This window comes from Ranitomeya variabilis, chromosome 2 (genome assembly GCF_051348905.1).
Source record: "Ranitomeya variabilis isolate aRanVar5 chromosome 2, aRanVar5.hap1, whole genome shotgun sequence".
In the NCBI taxonomy this organism is placed as follows: Eukaryota; Metazoa; Chordata; class Amphibia; order Anura; family Dendrobatidae; genus Ranitomeya; species Ranitomeya variabilis.
In genome coordinates, this window is record NC_135233.1 from 564,954,104 (window position 1) to 564,962,860 (window position 8,757).

The window sequence follows — 8,757 nt, forward strand, 5'->3', positions numbered from 1 at the left end:
TTCTGCCAGTCAGGCCCGGAGGCCGCGCTACCGTCTTTCTGCACACAACGCTTCATGTATTAGGGGAAATTCTGCAGTCGCTTTTCATTAAAAACCTTTCCTCCTGCAGCTTCTATGTATTAGGTCTGCATTCGGGGGGAGAGCAGGTCAGCAACTGTCAGCTACTGTGGCTCCCGATACACCCCCGACAAAACTACAGCTACCAGTACACCATGACAAAACCACCGCTACCAGTACACCCCGACAAAACCACGGCTACCAGTACACCCCGACAAAACCACGGCTACCAGTACACCCCGACAAAACCACGGCTACCAGTACACCCCGACAAAACCACGGCTACCAGTACACCATGACAAAACCACGGCTACCAGTACACCCCAACAAAACCACGGCTACCAGTACACCCCGACAAAACCACGGCTACCAGTACACCCCGACAAAACTACAGCTACCAGTACACCATGACAAAACCACGGCTACCAGTACACCCCAACAAAACCACGGCTACCAGTACACCCCGACAAAACCACGGCTACCAGTACACCCCGACAAAACCACAGCTACCAGTACACCCCGACAACACCACAGCTCCCAGTGCATAACATGAAATTAGGGTTGATAATAGAATTTTCATTACAAAACATCACTGTTTGGCCTCATTCACACATCAGTATTTGCCAAAACCACAAGTGTCTCCAACACACAGAACACGTGTCAAGCTTTCATTCACAGATTTTCTCTGTAAGTGCCTCTCGGGGCTGGGGTCTACACTGATGAAAAATACTCTGTGTGAATAAGGCCTTACTCTAATTAGTTGTTACAAAAATGAGTACACCCCACATCAAAAACTACTACACCCAGTATTTTGTATGAGCTCCATGATTTTTAAGGACAGCACCAAGTCTTCTAGGCATGGAATGAACAAGTTGATGACATATTGCAACATCTTTTTCATTTCTTGAAGGACCTCTTATAGAGCCTGGAGAGTGATGACAACTTGTCTCTTCAGAGGTCCCCACAGGTGTACGATTGAGGTCAGATCACGGAGACACGGCCGCTGAATCACGTTCATCCTGTTCTTCAGAAATGCAACAGATGTGTGGTTTTGATCATTGTTGGTGGGTTCTTCCCTTTCTGTGAATTCATGGTACCATCAATGACATGTAGCTACTTGACATCAGCAGCCCCATGAAAGGACACTGCCACCACCATGTTTCACTGCAGATACCATGAATTTAGTAAAATGTATGATGTCTACAGTGAGACATGATGGTAGCAGTGTCCTTACATGGTGCTGTATGAGCTTGTGGTCTCGGGGAGCTACATTTCATTGATGGTACCATGAATTCACAGGTGTACTGCTCTAAATTGAAAGAAGATGCCGCCATCATCCATGCTCTTGGTAGACTTGCATTTTTCCATCATGGAAATGATCCAAAACACACATCTAACACCATTATTGAAATTCTGAAGAAGAACAGGATGAAAGTGATTCAGTGGCCGTGTGTCTCCTGATCTGACCTCAAGCGTACAAATATGGGGGACTCTGAAGAGACAAGTTGTCATCACTCTCCATCCAGCCTCCAGGCTCTATAAGAGGTCATGCTTGAAGAATGGAAAAAGATGTTGCAAACTGTTCATTCCATGCCTAGAAGACTGTGCTGTCCTTAATCATGGATGACAAATAAAACACTAGATATAGTAATTTTTTTTTACTTGGGGTGTACTAATTTTTGCATCAACTAATTTGAGTAAAACTGAAGATTTTGTAATGAAAGTTACAGGTTAGAAAATGTTCTAGAAAAGTCAGTCTTCTCAGAATGTGGGAAATTGTTCTTCTTAGATACAGTGAGATAGTAATTAAAATCTTACTTTTCAAAGGGGGTGTACTTATTTACGCTGAGCACTGTAAATATATATAAATATATAAGGTGTAGGTGACACCAGGGTTATGTGACAGTACAGGGTCTATGACACACAAATCAGTGGTGACAGCCCCGACCCCATGTCCCGCACTCACCCCGTCCCCCGGGTTCCGCACTGACCCCCGTTTCCTGTCCCCAGGGTCCCGCACTGACCCCCGTTTCCTGTCCCCAGGGTCCCGCACTCACCCCCGTTTCTTGTCCCCAGGGTCCCGCACTCACCCCCTCGTCCTGTCCCGTCCGTCCCGCACTCACCTCCTCGTCCTGTCCCGTCCGTCCAGCACTCACCCCCTCGTCCTGTCCCGTCCGTCCAGCACTCACCCCCTCGTCCTGTCCCGTCCGTCCAGCACTCACCCCCTCGTCCTGTCCCGTCCGTCCAGCACTCACCCCCTCGTCCTGTCCCGTCCGTCCAGCACTCACCCCCTCGTCCTGTCCCGTCCGTCCAGCACTCACCCCCTTCGTCCTGTCCCGTCCGTCCAGCACTCACCCCCTCGTCCTGTCCCGTCCGTCCAGCACTCACCCCCTCGTCCTGTCCCGTCCGTCCAGCACTCACCCCCTCGTCCTGTCCCGTCCGTCCAGCACTCACCCCCTCGTCCTGTCCCGTCCGTCCAGCACTCACCCCCTCGTCCTGTCCCGTCCGTCCAGCACTCACCCCCTCGTCCTGTCCCGTCCGTCCAGCACTCACCCCCTCGTCCTGTCCCGTCCGTCCAGCACTCACCCCCTCGTCCTGTCCCGTCCGTCCAGCACTCACCCCCTCGTCCTGTCCCGTCCGTCCAGCACTCACCCCCTCGTCCTGTCCCGTCCGTCCAGCACTCACCCCCTCGTCCTGTCCCGTCCGTCCAGCACTCACCCCCTCGTCCTGTCCCGTCCGTCCAGCACTCACCCCCTCGTCCTGTCCCGTCCGTCCAGCACTCACCCCCTCGTCCTGTCCCGTCCGTCCAGCACTCACCCCCTCGTCCTGTCCCGTCCGTCCAGCACTCACCCCCTCGTCCTGTCCCGTCCGTCCAGCACTCACCCCCTCGTCCTGTCCCGTCCGTCCAGCACTCACCCCCTCGTCCTGTCCCGTCCGTCCAGCACTCACCCCCTCGTCCTGTCCCGTCCGTCCAGCACTCACCCCCTCGTCCTGTCCCGTCCGTCCAGCACTCACCCCCTCGTCCTGTCCCGTCCGTCCAGCACTCACCCCCTCGTCCTGTCCCGTCCGTCCAGCACTCACCCCCTCGTCCTGTCCCGTCCGTCCAGCACTCACCCCCTCGTCCTGTCCCGTCCGTCCAGCACTCACCCCCTCGTCCTGTCCCGTCCGTCCAGCACTCACCCCCTCGTCCTGTCCCGTCCGTCCAGCACTCACCCCCTCGTCCTGTCCCGTCCGTCCAGCACTCACCCCCTCGTCCTGTCCCGTCCGTCCAGCACTCACCCCCTCGTCCTGTCCCGTCCGTCCAGCACTCACCCCCTCGTCCTGTCCCGTCCGTCCAGCACTCACCCCCTCGTCCTGTCCCGTCCGTCCAGCACTCACCCCCTCGTCCTGTCCCGTCCGTCCAGCACTCACCCCCTCGTCCTGTCCCGTCCGTCCAGCACTCACCCCCTCGTCCTGTCCCGTCCGTCCAGCACTCACCCCCTCGTCCTGTCCCGTCCGTCCAGCACTCACCCCCTCGTCCTGTCCCGTCCGTCCAGCACTCACCCCCTCGTCCTGTCCCGTCCGTCCAGCACTCACCCCCTCGTCCTGTCCCGTCCGTCCAGCACTCACCCCCTCGTCCTGTCCCGTCCGTCCAGCACTCACCCCCTCGTCCTGTCCCGTCCGTCCAGCACTCACCCCCTCGTCCTGTCCCGTCCGTCCAGCACTCACCCCCTCGTCCTGTCCCGTCCGTCCAGCACTCACCCCCTCGTCCTGTCCCGTCCGTCCAGCACTCACCCCCTCGTCCTGTCCCGTCCGTCCAGCACTCACCCCCTCGTCCTGTCCCGTCCGTCCAGCACTCACCCCCTCGTCCTGTCCCGTCCGTCCAGCACTCACCCCCTCGTCCTGTCCCGTCCGTCCAGCACTCACCCCCTCGTCCTGTCCCGTCCGTCCAGCACTCACCCCCTCGTCCTGTCCCGTCCGTCCAGCACTCACCCCCTCGTCCTGTCCCGTCCGTCCAGCACTCACCCCCTCGTCCTGTCCCGTCCGTCCAGCACTCACCCCCTCGTCCTGTCCCGTCCGTCCAGCACTCACCCCCTCGTCCTGTCCCGTCCGTCCAGCACTCACCCCCTCGTCCTGTCCCGTCCGTCCAGCACTCACCCCCTCGTCCTGTCCCGTCCGTCCAGCACTCACCCCCTCGTCCTGTCCCGTCCGTCCAGCACTCACCCCCTCGTCCTGTCCCGTCCGTCCAGCACTCACCCCCTCGTCCTGTCCCGTCCGTCCAGCACTCACCCCCTCGTCCTGTCCCGTCCGTCCAGCACTCACCCCCTCGTCCTGTCCCGTCCGTCCAGCACTCACCCCCTCGTCCTGTCCCGTCCGTCCAGCACTCACCCCCTCGTCCTGTCCCGTCCGTCCAGCACTCACCCCCTCGTCCTGTCCCGTCCGTCCAGCACTCACCCCCTCGTCCTGTCCCGTCCGTCCAGCACTCACCCCCTCGTCCTGTCCCGTCCGTCCAGCACTCACCCCCTCGTCCTGTCCCGTCGGTCTCGCACTTCCCCCATCTCCTCCGGCCCCGCACTCCCCTGTCTCCTGTCCCCGGTCTCGCACTCCCCCCCGTCTCCTCTCCTCCGGTCCCGCACTTCCCTGTCTCCTGTCCCCCGGTCTCGCACTCCCCCTGTCTCCTCCGGTCCCGCACTCCCCCCTGTCTCCTCTCCTCCGTCCAGCACTCCCCCCTGTCTCCTCTCCTCCGGTCCAGCAATCCCCCCTGTCTCCTCTCCTCCGGTCCCGCACTCACCCCTGTCTCCTGGTCTCGCACTTCCCCCGTCTCCTGCGGTCCCGCACTCCCCTGTCTCCTGTCCCCCGGTCTCGCACTCCCCCTGTCTCCTCCTTGTCTCCTGTCCCCCGGTCTCGCACTCCCCTCTGTCTCCTGTCCCCCGGTCTCGCACTCCCCCGTCTCCTCTCCTCTGGTCCTGCACTCCTCCCTGTCTCCTCCGGTCTCGCACTCCCCCCGTCTCCTGTCCCCCGGTCTTGCACTCCCCCCCGTCTCCTGTCCCCCGGTCTTGCACTCCCCCCCGTCTCCTCTCCTCCGGTCCCGCACTCCCCCCTGTCTCCTGTCCCCCGGTGTCGCACTCCCCCCATCTCCTCTCCTCCGGTCCCGCACTCCCCCCTGTACCCCGGTCTCGCACTCCCCCCTGTCTCCTGAACCCCCAAGTCCCACACTCACCCCTGTCTCCTGTCCCCCCGGTCCCGAACTCACCCGTCTCCTATCCCCCTGATGTCGCACTCACCCCCGTCTCCTGTCCCCCGGTCTCGCACTCCCCCTGTCTCCTCTCCTCCGGTCTCGCACTCCCCCCGTCTCCTCTCCTCCGGTCCTGCACTCCCGTCTCCTCTCCTCCGGTCCTGCACTCCCGTCTCCTCTCCTCCGGTCCTGCACTCATCCCGTTTCCTCTCCTCCGGTCCCGCACTCCCCCCTGTACCCCGGTCCCGCACTCCCCCCTGTACCCCGGTCCCGCACTCCCCCCTGTACCCCGGTCCCGCACTCCCCCCTGTCTCCAGAACCCCCAAGTCCCACACTCACCCATCTCCTGTCCCCCCCCACACTCACCCCTGTCTCCCCCCCCCACACTCACCCCTGTCTCCCCCCCCCACACTCACCCCTGTCTCCCCCCCCCCACACTCACCCCTGTCTCCCCCCCCCACACTCACCCCTGTCTCCCCCCCCCCCACACTCACCCCTGTCTCCCCCCCCCCACACTCACCCCTGTCTCCCCCCCCCACACTCACCCCTGTCTCCCCCCCCCCACACTCACCCCTGTCTCCCCCCCCCCACACTCACCCCTGTCTCCCCCCCCCCACACTCCCCCCTGTCTCCTCTCCTCCGTCCAGCACTCCCCCCTGTCTCCTCTCCTCCGGTCCAGCAATCCCCCCTGTCTCCTCTCCTCCGGTCCCGCACTCACCCCTGTCTCCTGGTCTCGCACTTCCCCCGTCTCCTGCGGTCCCGCACTCCCCTGTCTCCTGTCCCCCGGTCTCGCACTCCCCCTGTCTCCTCCTTGTCTCCTGTCCCCCGGTCTCGCACTCCCCTCTGTCTCCTGTCCCCCGGTCTCGCACTCCCCCGTCTCCTCTCCTCTGGTCCTGCACTCCTCCCTGTCTCCTCCGGTCTCGCACTCCCCCCGTCTCCTGTCCCCCGGTCTTGCACTCCCCCCCGTCTCCTGTCCCCCGGTCTTGCACTCCCCCCCGTCTCCTCTCCTCCGGTCCCGCACTCCCCCCTGTCTCCTGTCCCCCGGTGTCGCACTCCCCCCATCTCCTCTCCTCCGGTCCCGCACTCCCCCCTGTACCCCGGTCTCGCACTCCCCCCTGTCTCCTGAACCCCCAAGTCCCACACTCACCCCTGTCTCCTGTCCCCCCGGTCCCGAACTCACCCGTCTCCTATCCCCCTGATGTCGCACTCACCCCCGTCTCCTGTCCCCCGGTCTCGCACTCCCCCTGTCTCCTCTCCTCCGGTCTCGCACTCCCCCCGTCTCCTCTCCTCCGGTCCTGCACTCCCGTCTCCTCTCCTCCGGTCCTGCACTCCCGTCTCCTCTCCTCCGGTCCTGCACTCATCCCGTTTCCTCTCCTCCGGTCCCGCACTCCCCCCTGTACCCCGGTCCCGCACTCCCCCCTGTACCCCGGTCCCGCACTCCCCCCTGTACCCCGGTCCCGCACTCCCCCCTGTCTCCAGAACCCCCAAGTCCCACACTCACCCATCTCCTGTCCCCCCCCACACTCACCCCTGTCTCCCCCCCCCACACTCACCCCTGTCTCCCCCCCCCACACTCACCCCTGTCTCCCCCCCCCCACACTCACCCCTGTCTCCCCCCCCCACACTCACCCCTGTCTCCCCCCCCCCCACACTCACCCCTGTCTCCCCCCCCCCACACTCACCCCTGTCTCCCCCCCCCACACTCACCCCTGTCTCCCCCCCCCCACACTCACCCCTGTCTCCCCCCCCCCACACTCACCCCTGTCTCCCCCCCCCACACTCACCCCTGTCTCCCCCCCCCCACACTCACCCCTGTCTCCCCCCCCACACTCACCCCTGTCTCCCCCCCCACACTCACCCCTGTCTCCCCCCCCCCCACACACTCACCCCTGTCTCCCCCCCCCCACACTCACCCCTGTCTCCCCCCCCCACACTCACCCCTGTCTCCCCCCCCCCACACTCACCCCTGTCTCCCCCCCCCCACACTCACCCCTGTCTCCCCCCCCCCCACACTCACCCCTGTCTCCCCCCCCCCACACTCACCCCTGTCTCCCCCCCCCACACTCACCCCTGTCTCCCCCCCCCCACACTCACCCCTGTCTCCCCCCCCCACACTCACCCCTGTCTCCCCCCCCCCACACTCACCCCTGTCTCCCCCCCCCACACTCACCCCTGTCTCCCCCCCCCCACACTCACCCCTGTCTCCCCCCCCCACACTCACCCCTGTCTCCCCCCCCCCACACTCACCCCTGTCTCCCCCCCCCACACTCACCCCTGTCTCCCCCCCCCCACACTCACCCCTGTCTCCCCCCCCACACTCACCCCTGTCTCCCCCCCACACTCACCCCTGTCTCCCCCCCCCCCACACACTCACCCCTGTCTCCCCCCCCCCACACTCACCCCTGTCTCCCCCCCCCCCACACACTCACCCCTGTCTCCCCCCCCCCACACTCACCCCTGTCTCCCCCCCCCCACACACTCACCCCTGTCTCCCCCCCCCCCCACACACTCACCCCTGTCTCCCCCCCCCCACACACACTCACCCCTGTCTCCCCCCCCCCCACACTCACCCCTGTCTCCCCCCCCCCCCCCACACTCACCCCTGTCTCCCCCCCCCCCCACACTCACCCCTGTCTCCCCCCCCCCCCCCCCCACACTCACCCCTGTCTCCCCCCCCACACTCACCCCCGTCTCCTGTCCCCCGGTCTCGCACTCCCCCCGTCTCCTCTCCTCCGGTCTCGCACTCCCCCGTCACCTGTCCCCCCGATGTCGCCCTCCCCCCTGACACCTGTCCCCCCGGTCCCGCACTCACCCCTGTCCCGCAGCTCCGCTCCTCAGTAACGGCTGGGGAAGGACATCAGGCTGCAGCTTCTTCCTGCATTACATGAGGCGGCACAGCAGGCGGAGCACACAGGCGGGATGAGGGGCCGGCGGAGGTGGAGGAAGCCTCCCGGACACATGGAGGAGGGAGCGGATGCCGTGATCTCCGGGCTCCGCTGCTTACACTGCAGGCGGCCGCCGACGATCGCTGTCACCCGATCGTCGTAGAACCCAGCTCATAGGAAGCTGAAGGACCTTCGGTGACGTCATGACCATATGATTGATCACATGACCAGATAGGAGGTGGCGTGGCGTATACTACTTGTTTACTTGCGCATTAGCCGTGTAGGGGTTACTGCTGAGGTCAGACAAGACATGGCTGTGTGTCACAGAGAGCAGGTGTAATAAGTGTTTCTGGATTATTACACTATCTAAAGAGGAAAACTGGGTTGCTCACAGCAGCCAATCACATTTCATCTTTCATTTTCAAAAGGCACTCTAAAAATGAGAGCTGTGCTGTAATTGGTTACAATGGGCGACAGTTTTTCAGACTTTCCACTGAAACAGCGTCACTTAAGGCCCCGTCTCACATAGCGATTTACCAACGATCACGACCAGCGATACGACCTGGCCGTGATCGTTGGTAAGTCGTTGTGTGGTCGCTG

The 8,757-nt window shown here is 63.1% G+C and overlaps 1 protein-coding gene across 2 annotated transcripts in view; it reads right to left on the bottom strand.

Moving 5' to 3' along the window:
* CYLD (CYLD lysine 63 deubiquitinase) overlaps positions 1–8,374 on the bottom strand; it is a 77,510-nt gene extending 69,136 nt beyond the window's left edge. For both annotated transcript variants that reach the window (XM_077288214.1, XM_077288213.1), the window contains exon 1: positions 8,085–8,374. The gene's annotated coding sequence lies outside the window, so the exon portion shown is untranslated. The remainder of the gene's footprint in view (positions 1–8,084) is intronic.
* Between the last annotated feature and the right edge of the window lie 383 nt (positions 8,375–8,757).